Raw genomic sequence first — 24,857 nt, forward strand, 5'->3', positions numbered from 1 at the left:
CGAAATTCCTCTGGAGAATCTGCCTTCCTGACTAGTTCATGTGGTTTATTTGGGGTTCCATTCCTAGTTTAGATAAGTAAAAAATAGTATTGCAAAGTATTTTACATTTTGCATGTCATGAATCAGGTGAAGCAAATCTTCATATGCTTAAGAAACATTTGTAATTTCTTTTTGATGAACTGTCATTTCATATCCCAGGCCCATTTTTTCTTTTGGATTGTTTATCCCTCTCTTAACAATTTCTATAAGCTACCTATGTAGTTTAGAGATTGGCCCATTTGTCTCATATACTGGTTGCATTGATCTTTTGTTTACCCATTGAGTTTTACCCTTGCTTAAGGCACTTTTTTAACTCAGCATATGATCTTTATTTTTATACAGTATATCTTTTCTTTTTTGACTTCTAGATTTTTAATAATGGTTCAGCCTTTCCTACTTTTATAAAGGATTTTCCCAATGTCTCTTTTTAGTACTTTTAGTATTTTATTTATATGACCTCTTAAAAATTAGTTTCTAAAATTTGTTAAAATCTTTCCCAAATATTTCAGCCACAATGACTTATTTCTGAATGCTACCAGTACTGATTGATCCACATCTTTTATTATAATTATTTGCTTTCTTAATATTATAGCAATGTTTGTATATATGTATGGCAATATTATGGCTTTCTTAACATGTATTATATTATGGCATTTCATGTCTCTCATGGTCCCTAGCTAAATTATTATATAAGCTCAGTGACAATACACAAATTTTCTTCCTTTATGTCCACAAAGTCCTAGTACAATGCTGAACACAGAACACAACCTGCTAAAAACTAGATGTTGGTGCCAAAGTAAAAAGGAAGGTATTGTGTTCACCATATTATTAAATCCTCAGCATGTTTTGTTAAGTGGTACACTTCTAAAGATTGCTCAATTAATATTTAAAAATTCTGACGATGTGCATAGTAATTAAACTCAGTGTATGCCACCTTTGTGCTATAATAATAATAATTTGAAAAATAGCATATAAACATGATTTACATGACATGTATGAAATGATAGTATATATTTTATAATAACAGTACTCCTGTCACAATTCAATGGTTTAATTTAAACTTTACAATGACCTTCATGGTAACTTTTCCTATGATTATATTCTGGCTTCTTCAAGTCGTATAACATGATCTCATTTGATGCCTATGATTTAAAAATCATTTTTCCTCATATTTCCTAAAACCCTGATTTTCTAAATATTATGTATCTTGAATAAGTTACATAACTTTCCTGAACCTATTCACCTACTTGTGTATGGAAATAATAAGATCTTCGTTCAAAACTCAAGAACTGAAAAAAAAAAAAAAAAAAAGCTAAACTAAAATGCCTAGTGCAGAGCCTGGCATATAGCCAGTGTTCATAAAACGGTATTATCATCATTATGATTATCTCTATCATCTTTGTTCTTGGTTTTTTCTTTTAGTTATTTTTTAACCTCTTTCACATGTGTGCTTTCTTTCCTTTTTAAAAATCTTTCCTTCCTTCTTTCTATTGTTTTTTCTTTAATGTGCTCACTTACTCCAATCATTCTTCACTCTTCTACTCTGAGTATAGCCTATACTTCATTAGACATCTTAAAATATTTGGAAACATAATGTGCTTTACATACATGCTCAGTTTTAACTTTTTTTTTCCTGTATTAGATAAGCATCATCTAAAAGAGACACAATAAATTTAGGCACAGAGCATGAGCACTGAGTCCCCAGATGCAAGAAGTGTAATTCTCTTTCCTTCTCCCACCATTCATCTCTTCTCTTCCAAATTCCCCTTTCTCCCTTTAGACCTGTCACAGATCTAAGCAGAGAACATTTTTTCCAGTGTGGAAAAGTACCATAAAAAGCCCTCAGGTCTGCCACATCATAATCTTCACATGGAGCTCCAAGCCATCTTGTACAGAGCCTGGTCTGCCACCTCTGAAACTATTATCTTGAACGATGAATCATAAAAGTAATCACCATTTGTTAAATATTTGCTACCAAGCAAAAATTTTAGTTTTATGTGTGTTATCTCATGGAATCTTTGACAACACATTGAGGTAACTTTATAACCTATTTACAATGAGTAAACTAAGGCTTAGTGACATTAAATAATTTACCCAAGGTCACACAGAATGTGGCACGCACAAGATCGCATACGACTCCAAAATCCATGCATTCTGCCTAGAAAACCAATTCTATATTTTAAGAAAAGTACATTCACCATGTCACTTGACACTTTTCCTCTCAAAACAAAAATCTAGTGAGAAGACAAATACTCAAAGATTAGCTTTGTACCTAGAAAATATCTAAGACATAGTCAGTGAAATGATCTCTGGACCATAGGCAGCTATCACAGAGCAAGTTAAAAAACAAATGCTTCAATGAAACAAAATTTCCAGGGGGGGTTGAAAATGCTCTTTGGATCCACTACAATATTTTACTATGGGTATAATATATTTTCCCTTCAGTTGTGAATTGGATAAAATGTCAGCTTTGCTTTCATATTTTTTTAAGTTCAGGATGGTCAAATATCGAACTTTGGACCCTCTCAGTTGATAAGGTTTCAATATTCCTTGAACTCCTTTTATAGTTTGAACAAAATGAATTTCTATTGTCTGTTGTTCTAAACTCCTGCCTGTTTTTTCTAACTCTGTTTTTAAATTAGTAATTTTCACTACCTCATGCAATCTTCTAAATTACATTTTAGAGTGCTGGCTATTAATATTTTAGGTAGCTTTGATGTTTTACTTTATAGTCTTCAATTTTATTTTACATTTCACAGGTTCCTAGTTGCAAATAATCCTACAGGCAATTTTCTCACACTGCAACTATTCCTTGAAACATATGCTAATGCAGCACGACACTTTCAATACTGGGGGTTAAGTTAATCACCCAAAATGAGTTGTATTACTGTTAGCAGTGTATAAAGACATCCCATAGTGAATTACAAGGAAGGCTAGCTTTAAAGCTGCATTTCAAAAAATACCCAAAGCTGAAGATGAACAAAAATAAACATTTATTTCAAAGTCCATTGAGCTAAAGAATCAAACCTTTGGTATTTCTGGTCTCAAAAGTTACCCAGTATAAATAAAGGGATTCATAGCTTTTTCAAAATTTAATTACCAGGAAAACCCTTATAGACAGCGTACTCTGTCTCTGGGCAGGACAAACACTGCAGAGCAGTTTCTATCTTCAGATTTGTCAGCAGAGAAAGGAAGAAATCACTATTTTCCTCTCTGTTTGGCTGAACCACATGCCAGTTCTAAAATCCTGGGGAGCAAATTGTGATCCTCTGCTCCATCAGCCAAAGTGACTCTCATGGCAACATCACAGTCTAAACATGATTTTTGCCAAAAATCACTAGGCAGTACATTGTGCATGTATTCACCAATTTCTTTCCACTGTTCAGTTTTTACTTGTGCTTTTAGTATGGATTAAATAGGAGATTTAAGGACCTGCCCAATACATGACCCTTTCAAATCTCTGAAATCCAAGTCACTTGTAATACTATTTTGTATCAACCTCATAACAGTGAAGGCACATCCAACCACCCAAATTTCTTTTATTTTTTTTTTAACATCTTTATTGAGTATAACTGTTTTACCAACCACCCAAATTTCTGGTCTGTAATATTCCTTACTTTATTCTTGGGAGAGATTAACAATACCTTGCTGCCACGCCCAGATGCCCCATCACACTGCATCTCTGTTTCCTCTATGCTCTCATGCATACAAAGCCAAGAGCAGCCATCACCGCCAGGCCTGATTCTGATGGTGACATTGTATGCATTGCCACAGCTTTTTCCCATATGGGCAGCAGATTAAGGACTTTCAGGAAGCTTTAATCCTCTCTGTTAGAGGGTACTTCTCAGTCAACTGACTGCTCAGAGGCCAACTGAGGTAGAGTTGCAAAACTGCATTTTAAAACAGCAGCAAGTCTGCACTTACGCTGATCTAGATTTTTCTTTTCTGTCTTGCAAAAATATTGAAATAAGATTTAGCTGCAATGTTGTGATACGCATTTTTATGAGAGAAGAAATATATTGTGAAAAGAGCATTACTTCACTTGAAAAGATCAAGAGAGCGGGGAAAGAATAAAGGTTTACCAGGAACATAGTATTTATTTGCCATGCATATTTGATATGAGTTCATTAATATGCAATAGAAGTGTCAACATAAAATGCTGTTTAGATCAAGCTATGAAAACAAATTGCCCTGGTATTAACACTGGAATATACTAAGCTGTGGTTAAATATAAGCCTTATTTACTATACGGTTAAGAAATATTTTATTGCCTATTGTTAAATAACCATCTACTTAGCCTAATTGAATTTGTCCTCTATTTATAAGACTGATGGTTTGAATACTATGACAGTGTTCCTGGTACTTTTACATACCATACCTGTGCCATTACATGGATTTTTTTCTTTTCTTTTCTCATCCATTGACATTCAATAATTAGCAATTATCACCAGTCCATGCCTAATTTCAGAGTATTTTCTCAGTCTCACCGGACCATTGCCAAAGCTATATCCAGTGAGGAAGCAAAGTACAGAAGCTTCTCTTTAAGGAACACTTGCTATAGAACTGGATAGAGTACGTCTGACTGCATCACAGTGTGAAAATCCACTCCCTGGCACAAGGAAGTGTTTCATAAGACAGGGTAGACTCATTTGAGTCTCTTCGGGGACTTCAATTTAAACATAGATATTTTGGATTAAAACGCAGATACCTCAGGCAGAAACAGAAGCCTGGGTCGTCTTCCTGGCATGTTGCCTTCCTGACGATCATTAACATAATGCAAAAGTACCAAGATAGGAGACTATTATTATCCTCACGTCTCATGCAATATGCAGAAAAGCTAAACCTGCTGTAATAAATACTGACCCTTTCTTTACTGGTAGCTGTCACAGCGATTATTAAGGAAGAATATCAGGAGAACAAATGCAGAGTTGAGATTTTTTTTAAACCTAGGTTTTTGCCTTACAAATGATTTCTGCCACTATTCTGGCCTTAATTCTTTGAGGTAGTAGAAATAAAACCATGAGTATGAATCTTGCCATCAGGATCTATAAACACTCTACAAAACAGAAGAAAAACACTGGGACTTATTCAAACTCATACCTAAGATGTCTGAACCACGTGTCACCAGCAAAGCCCATTGACAATTCCCTGAAACGACAATAGAATCTGGGTAATAAAGTCTGACCTTTTTTTTTTGCTTTTCCTTTGTGCTTAGTCTCGTTTCACTTGCTCATAGGGCATGATGTGCAGAGGCCTTGCACTCGGCCGGCCCTTCGGACCAGAGTTCCTTGTTGGAAACGACTGCACATAACACCTCAGCTCAGCAGGCTGTGCGCCGAAGCACCACGCACGACACTGCAATTCAAGATGGCGGCGGTGGGTCGCGTGCACGCTGCTCCCAGCACTGGGATCTGGAGCCTGAGCAGCGCAGCTGCGCCGGCTCTGCCAGAGCTCCGCCCCCTTGCCTCGGACACAACCCTATACAGCCGCCCCGCCCACGGCCTGTCGGAAAGAGTGCATACTTAGAGCAGGCAGCTTCGGCCTCTCCATTCTTTGATCAAAGATAAAGCTTTCCTTTGCTTCAGAACCGAACTCAGCCTCTTTCTATTGGTTCGAACAACGCAGAGCAGAAGGACCCTTGTTGGGGATCAACTCTAGAGGGTGGGTAACACATGTACTGAAATGCCATTTCCCGGATTGAAGTTAATAATGCAAAAAATATGAATTTAAAATATTCTTAATTTTAATGCTATATTTTTAGTTTATTGTTTTGTGATCTCTGAAGCAATTATTAATGGAGCTCTTGACATGAAGTCAGAAGTATTCATTTTTAATTTAGTTTTTAATTTAATGGCCATGTATATCCTTCTTTGGACTCCCTTTATTCAGGCTTTTAGATGAAAGGGTTTGAATTAATAACTATTTTTCAAGGTTCTGAATTCAAAAAAAAATAGGTATAAACTCTAAAATTAAGGCTGGGTTCAAATTATATGGTTTTAGTTATCTGTCATTCTTCTTTAACAGTTTTCTGCAAATTTCCCACTGCCACCCAGACTAATTCCAGGTAAGGAGTTTCATGTCATAGTTGGACTCTGATAAATATGATGATTAAAATATCAAGGTTTTCTCTCTAGAGGGAAAAACAAGGTTTTCACATAAAACTAGACAACACAAAGCTTTCCCCAAAGGTTTCAACCAAACCATTCATTATTTTTCTCTTTCAATAAATGTATAAGAAAAACACTTCATTTGCAATTTTTTCTCTTCAGGACTAACCACCACTTTAAATTTTAGCTAAAAAATGACACCAATAACCAACTAAATTGGTCTCAAATTAACCGCTCTCTGCTAAAATTTAGACTTCTGTTCATATTGTAATTGATGCCACACTGATTATAGAAATTCATTTCACTAATGAAATATGAGTCAAGTGTCACAGAATTCTCAAAGGCATTGTTGTGTATGATAAGAATATCAAGACTGGCAAATGCCAAGGAACTGTAAAAATTTATTCACAATCTTCTCCATCACACCCACTTCCTCCTTCCTTTCCCAACATACAGCTCCTTTTCTAGGGCTGTCTTTTCCTTTTCACAGCATCATCATTAATTCAATCGACCAAGCTACAAACCCTGAGATCATCTTTGATAACTCTTCCACTCTGCCCCCTTTATACTTCCTGCAGTGCTTCTCTTTGAACGATCCTCTCCTTTGTTGCTATAATTATCATTTTAAAACAAGGTTTGACTAAGGCTATAAAGGAGTGTGGTATAGTGGGAAAAGGAGATGATATCAAGGTGATAATATTATTAATTACTTTGTTATTTATGTCATTGATGTTGTGCCATCTATTTGGTTTAAATCAAGGATAGGTTTTGGAATCAAAGTTATGTCTTGGAGGGTAACGCTTACAATCAGGTGTTCTTAGATAAATTGCTTGACCTTACAAAGTATTGGCTTCCTCATCTGCAGGATGCTCATAAATTGAAATCCTTCTTAACCAAAACTCAATTTCATATAATTTCTTGCCAGCCAAACTGCTTACCTGAATAGTCTGTATTTCTACATTTTGTTTCATGTAATCCATTCATTATAATCTAGCTTACATTTCTACCCCTACAACTAAAACTATTCTTGCCCAAGTCATCCATAAATCCCAGACTCAGTAGACATATTTCAGCCTACATCTTAATGAGACAATTCTTGGGATTTAGCTCTACTGTCTTCTCGATGAGTAATCAAACATTCTAGTCCCTTTTCTGGTTCTCCATATCTATTTGACAGTTTCTTCTTTATATCCTTCGTGGGCTTCTATTTTATTCAAATCCTAATTTTCCCTCAGGGTCCATTCTGGACAATTATTTCTCCTTACCTCTAAGTTTTAGATGTGCATATTCACTTGACTTCTGTATATATATGATGTTGGCTGTCTCATGGTCATTTTAAAATCAGCATATCCTAGTCAGGATTCATAGTTATCTCCAAAACATCTCACTCCCCTCTTAGGTATTAACATAAACATTTCTTCAATCTCCATGGAAAAACCTGTCTTTCTAACTCCTTCTTCTTGATCATTCACCATGTGGTTAATAACCTGATACATAGAATTTTCTCTTGATTATTTCTTGTATATATTACCCACTTTTTATTTTTATTTCACTGATCCAGTTCAGTCCTTCCTGTTTTCCTGGACTGAAGCAATAGCCTCCTAATTCACCTCCCTCCATCCTTTTCTACTTTGTTCTGCATCTTCCCCACAACAAAAAAAGTGGTAGATCTGAAATCAAGTCTGACTATCTATTCCTCTACTTCAAATGTTTCAGTGGCTCCCCATTGCCCATGGCTTCTTAGTTTGGTATGTAAGGCTTTCTATGACCTTGTCCATAACTACTCACTCAACTTCATAGTCCTCCCTTACTGCCATAAACATTGTATTTATTGTTATGCATTATTTTTATACAAATGGCTTATAACACACTTCAAACTTTAAAATTTGTAATTCATCTGACTCTTTGCTTTGATTGCTCTCTCTGCTCGGTATATTCCAACTTTTCAACTTCAATATTCATTCTTCAATACTTAGCAAAGGGACATTTTCAATAAATTTCTAATCCAATATGAAAAGATTTTTTCTATATCAGCCTATAACAATAACTTATTGTAATTATTGTTTTGTGTCAATTTCTCCTACTAGATGTAACTTACTCAAAAACAGAATTTGTATCTTCATTAACTTTGCACTCTGAACATCTAGCAAAGTACTATACACATAGAGATGACTCTACAAAGGCACACAATTTCTGTCTTGGGCAACCGAATAGATGATCATGCCATTCAGCGAAACAAGAAATAAAGGGAGCTACAGGCATATGAAGCTAGATCATATGTTTGAGATGCTAAGGGGCAATCACATGGAAATATCCAATAGGTAGACGAGTATATGAGTCTGAGTCAGGCAGTTAGAAGAGATCTGGAGTGTAGATAAAGGTTGAGAAGTCATATTTATATAAATGGTAATAGTGCAATAAGGAAATTTGTCAATTGTTTTCTGTTTAAAATTTCATACTGAAAGCTAATTATTTAGACCTTATGTTTTAATCAGAATTGTTACTACAGAAAATCATTTTAATTAACTCAAACATTCAAGAATCTGGATGTCTGCAACATCCCTTGCTCTAGATTAAGAAATGTAGTTTTGATTTCAACTAGACTGTTATGTTATTGTTTTGGAAATGAGAATTACCCACATGAAACTATTGTATTAAATAATCATCATAACACATATAAATTGAAAGGCTGAATTAAACATTACTAAGTTGTAAAAGGCATGACACTAAAGAATAAGTGATGCTTTATAGTATATGAGGTGGACAGTATGTTTTTCTAACATACTTATGACTCCAAACCCACGTTAGTAGAGGCTATAACAAAATATGAATTCACTTATAAAATGCAAAGGCAGTATAAAATTGTCCAGATATGTAATGAAAAGATCAAGTGCATAAACTAGATATGCTTTTCTTTTCTAGTCCCTAGAACTATGAACAGGATACTGGGAGCCTATAATGGACATAAAATTCATTTATTCTTTAATACTCATCCAATGTTTATGAGTACCTACTATATGTCATCACTGTACTGTGCACTGGAAATAGAGCAGTAAAGAAAACGGCAAAAATTTCTATCCTCATTGAGCTGATAGTCTAGTGAGGAAGGCAAGAAATAAAATAAATAAATAAAATATAGAGGATGCTAGATGGTGATGAGTCCTATAAAGTGAAATAAAGTAGGGAAGGGAAATATGGAATGTCAGGGAGGAAGCAATTAGTTTGAAATTGGGTGAACAGCAAGGTTACACATTTTAACAATGATCTGAAGGAAGTTCAAGAGTGAGCATTGTGAATATCTGAGGGAAGAGAATTCCAGGCAGAGGCAAAAACTTTTACAAGTGTTTTCAAAGAACAGCACTTTGTGTGAGAGTAAAGAAGGCAAGGGGAGAGTAGTCAGATAGGTAACAGATGCCCTTATCATGTCAAACCCCTAGACCTTTTTAAGGATGTTGGCTTTTATGTGTTTTAATTCTGAGTGGAAGCCATGAAAGAAGTTGAGCAGAAGTGTGTCATGACCTTATTTTTTTATATTTCTAGACCATTACTATGACTTCAGTGCAAAGAATGAAACACAAGTTCTGAAGCAGGGAGACCAGTTAGGAGACATTTGCAACAATCTAGGAAGGAGGTGATGGTGGCTCAGACTAGGGTGGTAGTAGAAGATATGGTGAGCAATGATAAGTTTCAAGATATATTTTGAAGCTAAAACTATAGCACTTGCTAGTAGCTTGAATGTGAATTATAAGAAAAGTAAAGTACTGAGAATGACTATAATGTTTTTGGCAAAATCACTTGGAAAAAATAAAGTTTCTGTTAACCGACTTGGGGAATACTAAAGGAGCAGCAGGTTTGAAGTAGATAGTGGAAGAAATCAGTTCTATTTTGTGCCTATTTGAGATGCCTGTTAAACATCCCGATAAGGAATGGTGGATGGACTACTAGATAAAAGAGTCTGGAGTTTACAAATGAGGACTGAGCTAGAGATACAAATATGAGAGTTATCAATATACAGATGGTGGGAGAAAAATGAAGGATATGAAATAACGATCTAGGAGAGTCAAAGTGTAAATGGACTAAGAAAATTTAGTGTGATGATCTCCAGCACAAAGGGCCTGCTTGTCTACTTGATCATAAATTTAAAGTGAGACCGACAGCAATGTCCAGGTGTAGGTACAAAATCAGCAGAGAGATCAACTCAACTATGGTTGTATTTTGCCAGCTGTGGCAGATGTTGAGATGGAATTTGCAGTGCAAAAGGTTTATTGGGAAATAATGCCTCTGAAATGAAGGGGGAGGAAGCAAGATTGGTAAGAGGAGCCTGAAGACCCTGGTACAGACTGATAAACTCCAGCAGTGGAACAGAAAACCATTAAAGAAGTCCTCCACTGAATGGAAGTGGCTAGACTTTGGTACCACTGCCTCTCTCGGACATTGGCTGGAGTCACTGGACCACTCCAAGGAGTTCACAGCAAAAACCCAAAGGTGTTAAAAGCTGAAGGTTATCTGGTAATCATATTCCTCATTCTTGGACAATTTCTTTCTCAAAGGAGGATCTGAGCAACAAATCTTCCCAAGTCTCCCAGACCAACCTTTCATAACTAAGTGGAAAAAATGAGGATGAATGAAAGGAGATGGTTTTATTAATTAAACATGAAATTTAAGCTGTCTAAGGAAGAAAGTGAAAATGAGATGTGTAAAGGACAGTAAAAACAGGAGAATCCATGTATGTATATTCCAGCAGGACTTAAAGATTGCTGGAGTCAAGATAGGAAAAAAATTGAGCTGAAAAAATAGGAGGTGGTGGTCATTTTGTGGGGTACATGAACTTGGGATTATGGAAGGTTTTGGGGTAATGAGAAGGTTTAAGATGTAACCCTGGGAGTGAGTGAGTGGCTGCGGTCAGATGGAAGACAAAATCTCAGAGGAAGAGGTTAAGGAGCTGAGAGGCTGCTGTACAGAAAGGATCACCTATAAGAACAGTAAAATTACCAAGAGTTATAATGGCATTGGATTGAGAAGTAATGAGCCAGGAGCAGAAGTCTTTAAATAATCAAGGGGAGTATCACAGGGATTGATAGGTGATTGCAGCAAGAAAGGTGGTAGTAAAAAGACAGATGACATGATATTCAAAGCTGGGAAGATTTACAAACAAAGGTAAGAAAATGGAGTAGAAACATTAATGAGGACAGAATGGACACATACCACACAGAGATGTAAGTGGAGTGAGAAAAAAATTAACACCCACTAGAGAGGGGTGCAGAAGTAGCCACGTCAAGAGCCAGGTTTCCAGTGAAGGCAAAATGGTGAGACAATTGTTCAGAGAAGTTGCTGAATATATAGAGGATTTTGTGAATAATGACCCATGATTTACAGAGGGCGCTGTGGTAGGATTTCCTGAACTGATATAGGGTGTTAGAGTGCAAGAGATGAAGGATGGCCTGGGATCTAGGGGCTTTTATGGGAGACAAACAAAAAACAGAAATAAAAAGCATACCATGTTTCAACTGGTGGGTCTCAGAGCAGGTAATGGTGGCAAAGTTGGAGCGATGAAGAGTTGGAGAATGGGTAAGGGTCTGGGGTCTCCTCTTAACTCCTGTTGATGAAGGCATAAAACATGGAGTGGCACTGAAGGCCCCTATTATGAACCTAGGATTACTGTTTGATGTTCTTGATTAAAGAACCATATTAAGTGCAGTTATATTTTTGTATGTATGTAAATGCATTTACACAGTAATCGATACACAATACTAATTCTGAGAGACGATAAAGCAAAAGTAATTTTTTGAGTATTTAGTCTATCTATGACATGAACTTAATTGTTTTCACATACTTTATCTCAACCAACTTCTCAACACATCTATAAGGAGGGTATTTAGTTTTTTACGCACAAGAAAACAGATTTAGAAAGATCATGTGACTTGTCTAAGATCATTGCTAATTCATAGCAGAGCTAGGATTTTTTAATTAGATCTCTCTGACTTGAAACCTAGATGAAGTCCATTATGCTACACTTAAATAACCATCTTACAGGATGCCTTCATATTGAGATAGCTTTAATATTTCATTTCTCTGAAAGTGTTCAATTTTTGAGATAAGATATCACATATGTTCCTGATATATGTATGAACACTATATATAACGTATGGTTATATATGATTATCCCTTATATAACTATTTTCAATAAATTAGTTATAATTCCCTATATTCCCCAAAATGTCCATTCCCTATGCATTTATTTTGCAGACTGAAGCCAATTTGTCAGGTTCATTGGTCATCTTAAATTTACAGATGTAAGCAGCAGATTAGATGAGATTGAATGGAGAGGTCTGAGGGCCAAAGCATTCACAGCTCAGATTTCTATCAAAAACTGAAAAGAAACTCCACATCACAAGAACTGCAGGTCTGGAACCAATAAGCAATGGTAAAACCAAAGGCCCAGATTCCATACACGCTACGCATTTTTCATTCATATCAAACTAGGCTGTTAAAAATATGTGTACTTTCTTACATTTATAAGATTGGCTAAGAGATACCATATATGTTAAATTGGTTTTATGTTTTATTAAAATTATAATAAATAATATATTTTATTAATAATATAACACTAGTTATGCAAACAGCTCATTGTAATTATAGATATTTTTGTATATAAACAATGTGTCTATTTTTATCAAATGTATTCTATTAAGTGTATTATGCATTATTATAAGTCATATTCTATCCTCTAACACAATAAAATGACTACATTTAGTTATATTTAAAGGAAGGGATTAAACAACAAGGTCCTACTGTATAGCACAGGGAACTATATTCAGTATCCTGGGATAAACCATAATGGAAAAGAATGTATGTATGTGTATAACTTAGTCACTCTGCTGTACAGCAGAAATGAACACAACACTGTAAATCAACTATACTTCAATAAAAGAGAATAAATTTTAAAATAGAAGGGATTATTATATTATCCTTTTGGAAAAAAATAAAATTATCATAATGTAGTATTAAAATAGTGAACCCTTTTTGGCTCTGCCAACAGAAGTATCCAAAAATATTTGTCAAAGCTTGTTTCCTAGGCTCTCTCATCTCTATAATTGCCAATCAGTCCATTAGGCTGGTGATGAGGAGGGAATAGGGAATTTGAATCACAAAGCATATTCAGTTCCTAAAGAGAATAAATCCTTAAAGATTGATCTTTACCATATTTCATGGAGTCTACAATGCATATTTTCTGAAAGCTGATGTCTTTTTAAAATCAAAGGCATCATAGACTTGATCAAATTTGTTAAATTACATTAAATGTATTTTAATCTAACTAAATGGTGGAGCAATTCATACTAGGTAAAATTCTTTCTCCATATCTTTCAGACAGATCTGCAGACTCTGACAGTGGCAGAGTGAACATCAGAGAGTCCTAACATAAGAAATCTCTGAGTTGTACCCAAATAAAAATATCCTCTATCCAAAACAGGTCCATGTGCACAGATATGACACAAGTCAAGTCTGAATGCCAAAAAGATGAGCTACAAAGTATTTGCACATAACTAAGCCCACAAGATTCAATTATCATTAATAAAATCTTAAATAAGGCAATTCACCAATAGACCCAGTGGCGCAGACAATTTTTTTTGATTAAACTAATATTGATTAAATTCTTATTGATGTCATATTTGGTTCTGACCAATTTTATATATGTTACCTCATTTAATTATAAAAACAGCACTATAAGGTATGTATTATTACCTGTCCTATAGATGTAGTAACTGAAGCTCTGAGAGGTTAAATAATTTGTCCAAAATTCCCCATGTAGAGAGTAAGTGACTAGTTAGAATTTGAATCTAAGCTCAGTACACCTTCCACTGCCCCAGAACTCTCTGTCATTGCCTGAAGGATGGCTTATTGCAGACTCATGAGCCAAGACAGTCTCAGAAGTCCTTACTCACCTAGTTCAGGGCATGAAAAGTTTACTGTGGAATTTGAATTAAGAATCTGCAAATAAAAAAACAAACACACACACAATGTGTCCATCTATATTCCCTCAGAGACTTCTCATGTCCCTTTTAGTCCAATCACCTTTGTGCACATGCTATGATAAACTGCGATATCCACATTACAATTGGAAAGCAACAATATCAGAAATGAGACTAATTGTGGAATAAATTATAATAGTAGTTATAGAATAATAAGTTTTACTAGGAAAGTAAAATAATGTGTGCAACAAAGAAATTTCTAGTTTTGGACAAAATCTTTAGCGCCCTTTTAGTTATAAACCAGTATCTTATTACTATCTTATATTTAGTGGATGCTGACTTGTGTGATACTCTTTACTTATCTCACTTAAATCTAATGGCAATGGAATTGATATTATCATTATCTTCCTTTCTTACAGATGGCAAAATGAAGAAAGAGAGACATTAAATAATTTACCTAAGATGAACTGTCCAACATTTCTAAATTGGTCTTTCAAAACTCAAGATCCATTTTCTTAACCATTATACTGCACTCCCTCCTGGGTCTCCTGAATTGCCAAAATGTAATTTGAAGATGGACATTGTGAAGCCGTGAATTGAGGATGAAGGATGTAGGAATCCCTATAAATAGCTATTTCTGATTGCTCAAAATTTTTTAAATGGCTTGTTATATACACTGAAGGCAAATTGTGTGTTGGCAGAAATTAGTCCATAAAAAGCAAGAGTATTATGGAAAAGAAAGGTATTCATATGGGGAAATGAGTTTTAAAAAATAGCTTTGGCAACTTAATTTTTCAATTCCTTGAGTTTTACAGTGAAGATTTAAGTAGGAGTTATAACATTCAATGTTCTGAGGTTTTGAAGAACAGAATTACTTTTTAAATTCCTTTGGAAGCCATGAAAGATCATGGTGGATTAATATTTTTACTGATACTGAACAGATCTCACTAAGAAATTTAAAGACTCTGCCCAAGAAACTTCTTAATGTCAAACACTTGGGAAAATCTCAAACTCTTCTTTCTTCAATGTAAATGATGAACTTTATCATCAACACATTTTGCATCTAAGTGGACAAGAAGAAAACATTTTCAAATCTGTAGGCCTAAATTAGCAAAACATTACAATCACTTGTAGGTAATATGGTTTGGATGTGGGTGTGGGGGGAGATGACAGAGAAGGAGGAAAAAGAAAGATGCGTGAGAAGAATGGTATCATATCTCTATGCAAAGATCGCTTGAAGATACGCAATGATTGCTAAGATATCTGTGAATATCCAAAATTTACACATAAACTCCAATATAAAAGAACATCTTCAAAAGTAATGAACCTGTAACTGTTTAAATGTAGTTTTCATAGATAATTCAAAATAGCCTGAAATGTTAAAGATCAAATGTTGGTGATAGAACAATCTTATAATTAGTTTAACAACATAGGCCGGTAATTTTGACAACCAAAGGAAAAAAAATACTGTTAGTGGGAAATCAGATAATATCTAACCAAAATCAAGTCCTCATCAAGAACTAGTCATGACAAATTGAGAGAGTAGCATTGACGTATATACACTACCATGTGTAAAACAGATAGCTATTGGGAACCTGCTGTACAGCACAGGGAGATCAGCTCAGTGCTCTGTGGTGACCTAGAAGGGTGAGATGCGGGGCTTGGGAGGGAGGCTCAAGAGGGAGGGGATATGGGGATATATGTATAAATATAGCTGATTCACTTTGTTCTACAGGAGAAACTAACACAACATTGTAAAGCAATTATACTCCAATTAAAAAAAAAACTTGTCATGTGTCATATGTTACTGCTTTGTATTTTTGCCTCCTGTCTCCTTTCATACAATAAAAAGGAACACTTATATCCAAATCTATTTATCTGAGTGTTCAATAATTGAAAATTTTCAGGAGCAACCGCAGGTAATGACATAAATGTGGTTCCTGAAAAATCCACATCCTCCTAAATAGAAAAGATCTGCTAAAGAAAAGTTACAGACTTTTCCCATCACTCTGCTCCCCTTTCTTTGCTCCAGGGATCACTCCCCCTAGCAGCTCTTCTCTATTTTTTATTCCATCCTGCTGCAATCATTTCAAATAGTTCTGGGATATGTTTATAGCAGCACCCATGTCATGCTTCTGCTACAGGTTTGAAGGAATTGTTCTGACTCCCATTTATGCCAAATAGACTGACCTATGCAGAGAATGTGAGAGAGTTTATTATAATTCCAGGTGCTATCTCAAATTACTGGGAAAAAAAGTGAAGTTGAAAATAATCACATTTTATTCTGAACAGGTTTTCCCAATTTCAATTAAAAACAACAAACATAAAAAGGCCTTTTCCAACTCATGGGGCATCTACTATTTTCTTGTAACAACCCACTCCCTGCTTCTACAAAATTGCAGCTTGTGAGGAGATGGCAAAAAGGAGGGGCAGGCTCTGAGCTGCCTTAATTTATCTCAACTTGTTTTATACTGACATGCAGAATGGGAGGTGGACAGAAGGCTGAGAAGGAGGCAGCTGAACCCCTCAGAAGAGCTGAAGGGGGAATCCAGCTGAAGAGTGGAACCCATATTAGTCCTCCCAGCCAAGTCCACTGGGCTTGTTAACCATAGTATGTTCTTAATTTTTCTTTGCCCAGAGCAGAACTGAAAGTGGGGTGGGGAAAAGAGAGAAGAAATTCATCTCCAGCCATTTTTCTGTCCAGGAATTTAGGAATGGTTCTAAAAGGAAATCCAATCCTGAGCATCTTTAGCTGCTACAAAAACATCTCATCTCCACAGACTCCTGCCCTCCAAACATCAGTGCCATTACTTTATGAAGACATCGCTCCAGAAGCCATAAGACTGCTGGAGGTGATTGATAATAATTAATATATCTCTCAATTACAGCCTCTGACAATATTACTGATAGGAATGTCATGGGTAACGTTACATGACAAAAGATCTGTTGAAAGTATTTTGTTATATGACTATTCCATCACATATTTCTTGTTATCTGCTACTCTCATTTCTTCTACCAGGATTGATATAACTGCTTCCAGTGTCATTTGCAAAGGTCTAATTGTACCTTTAGGACCAAATTTTCATGGACCAGTGCTAGAATCACCTGCAGAAATCCATATTCAGATTTTCAAGAGAAGAGGGATTTGACTCAAGCAAAAATATCACCCAACATGGCATGTAGATATTACACTTTCTTTAGTGAGGCCTGGAATTAAGGAAGTCTGAATTATAAACCCATATTTCTTCATGAGAGAAAGTCAACTCTGTACTTTTTGGAAATTTAGCTCCTGGTTCTCAAGGGGAAACTCAGGCATCATTGTATATTTCCTACATTAATCCAATTATAATGATTTCTATATTTAACGATGAGCCACAAATGTTTTTAATCATCCCTTGTTCCCTATGGTACAGCTCACACAATACCTCTGCATACATGCTAAGGAATAGTGTAAAAATATCCTTGCACACTAACGGAATACTTGACAATGCAAGGAATTCATCATCAAAGCTCAAATCACTCTCTGAGAGGGCAGAAGCCACAGATTTGGAACTAAATTAAAGTCTGTCTCATTCCTATAATTTTTTAATTTTTACTTTATATTGGAGTATAGTTGATTAATAATCTAACGTTAGTTTCAGGTGTATAGAGTCACAATCCTATTTTCTTTAGCTTTCTCTACACAGTCAAACTGAATAATTCCAGTAAAAAGTATTCACCTTAGGGCCTAAAATTATACCCTTAAAATTAACAGGATAATTATCCACTTTGTATTTCTCTTTTACTCCAAAGACACAACTTTTGCCTTGTGACTTCCACAAAGAAATGCTAGGAATTTGATGGAGAAAAAATTTATCAGTGTTGGAATCTCCCTGCATTAACTTGGGTCCCAGAATCTAAAAGCCAGATTGAGAACCAGGGGTCTAATCCTGCAAAAGGCATTTAATGACTCTTTTCATTTTTGATTTATACACACTTACATAAGAGTGCTATTAGACATGAATTTTATGCAGAGGTTGATGGAAATCTGTAGAATTAGTTTAGTGTGTTCAATTAAATATTTGGGAAGGGTTGGCCAGGGATTATAGGGCGAATTAGGGTGAAATTTTTTTGTGTATGCCCGTTTGGAAAACTTATTTCTTAAATTTTGAATATTGTTCAGAGAGAAACATTGAAGAGGATTGTATTAGTTTCTTGGGGCTGCCCTAACAAAGTACCACAAATTGGGTGGCTTACAAAGCAGAAATGTACTGTCTCACATTTGTGGAGTCTGCAAGTCCAAAACCAAGTTATCAGCAGGACTGGTTCCTTCTGAGGGCTGCAAGGGAGAATCCGTTCCATGCCTCTCTCCTAGCTTCTGATGGTCTCAGACATCCCTTGGCTTGTAGATGATGTATGCTCTGTATCTTCACACTGTATTCCCTCTATACCTATCTGTCTTGGTGTCAAAATTTCAACTTTTGGAATAAATACCAGTCATATTGGATTAGGACCTGCGCTAATTATCTCATTTTAACTTGATCATCTGCAAAGACCCTATTTCCAAATGAGGTCACATTTAGAGGTACCAGGGCTTAGGATTTCAACATCTTTTTTTTTTTTTTTTTTTTTTTTTGTGGTACGCGGGCCTCTCACTGTTGTGGCCTCTCCCGTTGCGGAGCACAGGCTCCGGACGCGCAGGCTCAGCGGCCATGGCTCACGGGCCCAGCCGCTCCGCGGCATGTGGGATCTTCCCGGACCGGGGCACGAACCCGTATCCCCTGCATCGGCAGGCGGATTCTCAACCACTGCGCCACCAGGGAAGCCCTCAACATCTTTTGGGGAGGCATAATTCAACCCACAACAGGGATTAAACTATTTCCAAAAATATTAATACCCTATTCAATATAGAATCAGTTTCCCTAAAAAATTATTTTTCCACTATGCAGCATTACCCACCCTTGATAGAGCAGTGTAGGGCTCGATCAGTGATTCCCAACTGGTTGAGGCTTGGGGAGAGTGGGTGAGCAGATCAGGGAAAAGTTGGTCAAGGAGAAAATCATGGAGGGATGACTGACATCTAGAGGTAAGTATCAGAATCAAAGTCAAGTGTTTTTAAAAATTGTGTTCAGCATTGGAATTTTATATTTGAAATATGAAAAAATAACTATTTCCAATATTAAAGATAGAAATTAAAGCTCATCAAAGTACTGTTGGCTGGTGGGAATTAGTGAAAGATATATCTAGTCCTCGTCGCTTGTCTGTGCCCTTCCTCCAGAGATATCAAAATATGGTCTGGGAATGGAAGTAGGGTAAGAATCAGCATGATCATGTCTATCAAAGGGAGTAGGGCTTTTCAACACTAAAACACTATTAGTAAGTTGACAACACACTACTACTATATTCAGACGGGCAAAGAGAATAGATTCTTTGGCTCTCTATTACTTATATTGACTTTCTCAAAAACAACTAAATCTTCATCATTATCTGCTCCCTGCTGGGCAGCAAAGGGTGCAGAACTAAATATAAGGCAATCCAGTAAATTCAATCTGATCCCGTTTAAATCAATTCATCTGTTCAGGAACTGCTCAGTTTTTCAGGTGGCTTCTTTCCTCACCCCTTGCTGTTCACTCTGATAATGTCTGTATATATCTGTTGGTCAAGGAGGGGACCAAGTTTACATGATCTCAAGGTCCTGTAGGTGAAGGAGACCTCAGATTCCCTAGTGTCCCCTGGACCCTTATGCTATGACTAGCTGCCTACTCTGGTCTTTTGACTGCTGATGACTGAGACACACTCTGGCACTTTAGAGAGTTATGTGCTGGTCCCAGACATTAATTTCCAGTCACCATTCCCTAAAATCAGTAGCTTCTCTGCCTCATTCTCAGTTCCCTACTGGCCCACCAGTTCAGGCAGCACCCCTACACACCATCACAGAAGGCTTAACACATGTTGGGAATATCCACATCTGAAGTGTCTCCTGGAGTGCGAGTTGGTGACCTCTGGTCTGAAAGCCAACTTTAGCCTACTATTTGGTTTTATTGATAAAACACATCCACACCCATCCATTTATGTATTGTCTACAACTGCTTTTGTGGTACAGAGTTGAATAATTGTAACAGAAACCACATAGCCCCCAAAACATAAAATATTTACTCTCTGAGTTTTAAGAAGAAAAGTTTGCCAGTCCTTGGCCTAAAGGTTTGCAATCTTTACTTGTATGCCCAAGGAAATTATGCTAGTACACACACACACACACACACACACACACACACACACATCTACACAACTACACACTCAAAGCCTTGTTCATGGACTCCTTAATAATATGTAGATATTTCTTTGACACACTTTCCTTGAATTTTCACTCCAAAAAAAGGACAAAAAACACAAAGTACAATCCTTTGCTTTACCTTAGTCTCACTTTTCCATAATTCACAAGCACCGGAAGGGGTAGACCTTCTACTTCTTTAATATATCTTATTCTTTTATCTACTCCAGACACATTTGCAAAAAACAAAAAACCTCTACTCTCTAGTAATCCATGTCTGGATCTTGTAAATCAGGATCAAAAGAATTTGGAAAATGCTTTTCTCTTTTGAGAGTGTCCAGAGATCACCTTGTATTCAAAACAGCCAGCTTTGAGATTCAAAACACATCAATGACCTATGGGTTCCAGGGAGAAACCATTCTCTCTCATTTCCTAAGGCAATAAGCTTTACCTCTCAGCCTTGGAAATGGAATACTAAAAGGAAACATGATTTGAGGCTGACAAATACATTAGTTTAATATCACAAAAATATTATCACTATTATACTGGTGTGCATGATGATGATTTACTGATCCATTGATCCTTTAAGAGTGATTTCAGATTGACAGTGTGCACACCACTCTTAAATTCTGGCATCAGAGTATAAGCATGAACATAAATCTGACTACAGCAGAAAACAGAAACTACAGCACCTTCCTACATCAGGACAGTCTTCACTCTAGGTATTATCTCACTTTGGCCCAACTCCAAACCCAAACTGGAAACACTATCTCAAAAATTGTCTTGTAAACTCCTTTACATTTTTTGTTAGGCAATTGTAGCCAGCCTTCTCCTCTACATATATCTCAGCAATAATGGGAATGGTGCTGCTGTTTTAAACCTCTGTGGAGGTACATAGAGCATTGTCTCATCCCTACAACATAAAAGAAATTTTAAGCTAGATAAAAAAAGTAGCATAAACCCTTCCTTAAAAGTTGGGGAGCCAGCCAACCTACCAAATGGGATAAAATATTTGCAAATCATGTATCTGATAAGGGGTTACTATCTAAAATATGTAAAGAACTCACACAACTCAATAGCAAGAAAAAAAATTCAATTAAAAAATGGGCAGAGGATCTGAATAGACATTTTTTCAAAGAAGATATATAGATGGCCAACAGGCACATGAAAATATGCTCAACATCAGTAATAATCAGAGAAATGCAAATCAAAATCACAATGAGATATCACCTCACACTTGTTAGAATGGCTGTTATCAAAAAACAAGAAATAACAAGTGTTGTCAAGGAGGTGGAGAAAAAAGAACCCTTATGCCCTGTTGGTGGGACTGTAAGTTGGTGCAGCCACTATGAAAAACAGTATGGAGTTTCCTTAAAAAATTAGAAATAGAACTACCATATAGTCCAGCAATTCCACCTCTGGATATTTATCTGAAGGAAATGAAAACACTAACTCAAAATATATATGCACCCCAATGTTCATTGAAGTATTATTTATAATAGCCAAGACATGGAAACAACCTAAGTGTCCATGGATGGATGAATGGACAAAGAAAATATGTATACATATATATATATATATATATATATGTATATAGTCGAATATTATTCAGCTATAGTAAAGACGGAAATCTTGCCATTTGTGACAATATGGACAGAACTAGAGGGCATTATGCTAAATGAAATAAGTCATACAGAGAAAGACAAATACTGTATGATCACACTTACATGTAAAATCTAAAACAAACAAAAAAACCGCCAAACTCATAGATACAGAGAACAGATTGGTGGTTGTGAGAGGCAGGGATAGGGGGTGAGCAAAATGGGTGAAGGGGGTCAAAATGTAAAACTTCCATTTATGAAATAAATAAGTCCCGGGAATGTAATGCATAGCATGATGACTATAGCTCATAATACTGTATTGTATATTTGAAAGTTGCTTAGAGGGTAAATCTTTAAAATTCTCAGCACAAGAAAAAAAATTGTAACTTTGTATGGTGATGGATATTCATTAGACTTACTGTGGTGATCATCATGCAATATATACAAATATAAAATCATTTTGTTGTACATCTATAACTAATATAATGTTACATGTCAATTATATCTAAATTAAAAAAAGAAAAATGTTGGGGTTCCAGAATAGTTACAAATATGTGTTTATGTGTGTATATTTATGTATAATACTTCACTTCCACTTATTGGCTGCCAAGAATGTTGTTAGGTTCTCTACATCCATGTATTATTTCATTTATGCCTTATTGTCTTATGAAGTAGATATTATTAATTCCATGTAACCAGTAAGGAGACTGAGGCCAGCTCACCTTAGAGGGTGCCAGTAGTCACAGAGTAAATGAGAAACAGAGCAAGGAGTGAGCCCAAATCTACACTTGATGTTTACACTTTGATGCTAAAGTGTAATCCAATGCCTCAGAGTGAGTCTAGCCCCAAGATTTTCTTTTCTTGTTACTTTTCTAAGTTAACCTCTATTTCATGCACAAGGATTTGCTAATTAGGCAATAGTGACTAACATAGATACATGATCATGTTCAGCAGATTGAAATCTCCTCTACCTAAGCACTACCTATCCTTCTATAATGCATTCAAATAGACCAGTGGTATACTGGTAAATGTTTATCAGGCAACTCTCCAGAAAAAAGAAAAAACAAAAAAAGCAAACAAACAAACACACCCCCATGTTTATAGTGTTTGCCATTTTCCATGTTATAGATAATTTCCATCATGACCACTATTCATGAACAGGTCAACACTCAGTGCAGAATTTGAAAGCAATGTGCATGATTGGACCTTGGGAGATGGCATGAGACAATCTAGCATATCACTGATGGAAATGAAACTCTAAAGTCATAGCTTTCAAAAATTTAACAGCAGTTTTGTTTGTTTGCTTTCTGTTTTTTTCCTAAAGGCATGTAGGCTCCATATTATCAGGAATCTTTTCTGGCTTGTTTACCCTTCAATCCCCAGAACCTAGAACACTGGCTGACACATAATAGATGTTCAAGTAGTATAAATGAAAGACAGCATAGCTATGAAAGTGAAAAGAGAGAAGAAAGCTAAATGAAATGAAACAAAATGAAATCTTGGGCAGACACTTTAATATAAAAATATGCAAACGTATGTTCTAGTATGAATTTATTTTATAAATTTGAATTCGTAATATTTACTCAGTCAATTGATAATAAAATAAGATTATTGGACTGTACATGAAACTTTGAAACCAGGAGCTACAATTGATGGTTGTAACCTGATTTCAGCATGAGTATTCAATTTATTTCTGCATTTGTTTTGGTTGCATAACTAAAAAAAAATCCTGATTTGCACAGATGACTAGGGTATTTTTTTAACCCCTCAATTTGTAATCTCAGAAGTCTTCAATTAAACACAGACAGAATCTTCAAAGAGGAGTAGTATAATATTTTTTTGCAATTTGAATAACTAGCAATATCTCAGAATTACATTTGATGAATGGTTTTCTCAATAAGTTTACATTTGTATTGATATTTAATATAATATATATGAATATATAGAAGATATACATATCTTGTAATATTATTAGACATTCAAAAATGTCATTAAAGAATTTCATATATTTCAAGGGCCATCTCTACCACATATTCACTAAGAGGTTTATGAGTCAAATTTATTTTATTTTTCATATTGAATCCAAATTTTAACTCTCAATTTTATTGCACCTTTATAGGTAGTTGTAAATGAGATTAATATGGGAGGCTAGTCTTGTCATATTGAGTTCTTTCAGCTTATTAAAAATAGCATCAGGTGATACCAGCAAGTACAACTATGGTTTAGGAGAGGCTTTGTTAACGGTGCTCTCACCAGGAAGGAAAAAAAAATATTTCTTGTCTCATCTGAAAGATTTGTATCAGCACTCAGCCTTGACATAACCAAATGACTTCAGCTGAGAAAGATCTTTGGAACCCATCATGTATATAACCACAAATAATGCTAAAAATTCGGCACTATAAAGAGTACACATTAAAAATTTGTCAGTTTCTATCACAAACCCAAACACTATTTTGAAAGATGCTCATTAACCTGCTTAACACAACATAACATAATTATTTGAACCCATTTTGGCAACTTCTCTTATATGAATGACAAATCCTATAGTTTTTCTCACCATTACTTTCTCGATGCTAATTGAAACAACAGTATATTTTTGACAACTGATTTGGTGGCATATTTAAAATTAACATAAAACAAACACTTTTTCCTGTTGTATGTGCTTTAAGTATTGTACCTAGTATTACATAACCTTAGTATTTATTTGTATGGTCCTATCTTACCAATAAATTGCTGTAATTCACAGAATTCATACCTCGAAACAGTTGAATTGTAATGATTTCACGTAGTTCATTTTTTGAAATAAAAAAATTCTTTATGAGCAGCTTCTTAGTGTCCTTTTCACACAGTATTTTAAAGTAATGGCAGTAAGTGTGTGTTCATTGCTTGC

Source organism: Physeter macrocephalus, chromosome 4 (assembly GCF_002837175.3).
Source record: "Physeter macrocephalus isolate SW-GA chromosome 4, ASM283717v5, whole genome shotgun sequence".
NCBI lineage: Eukaryota > Metazoa > Chordata > Mammalia > Artiodactyla > Physeteridae > Physeter > Physeter macrocephalus.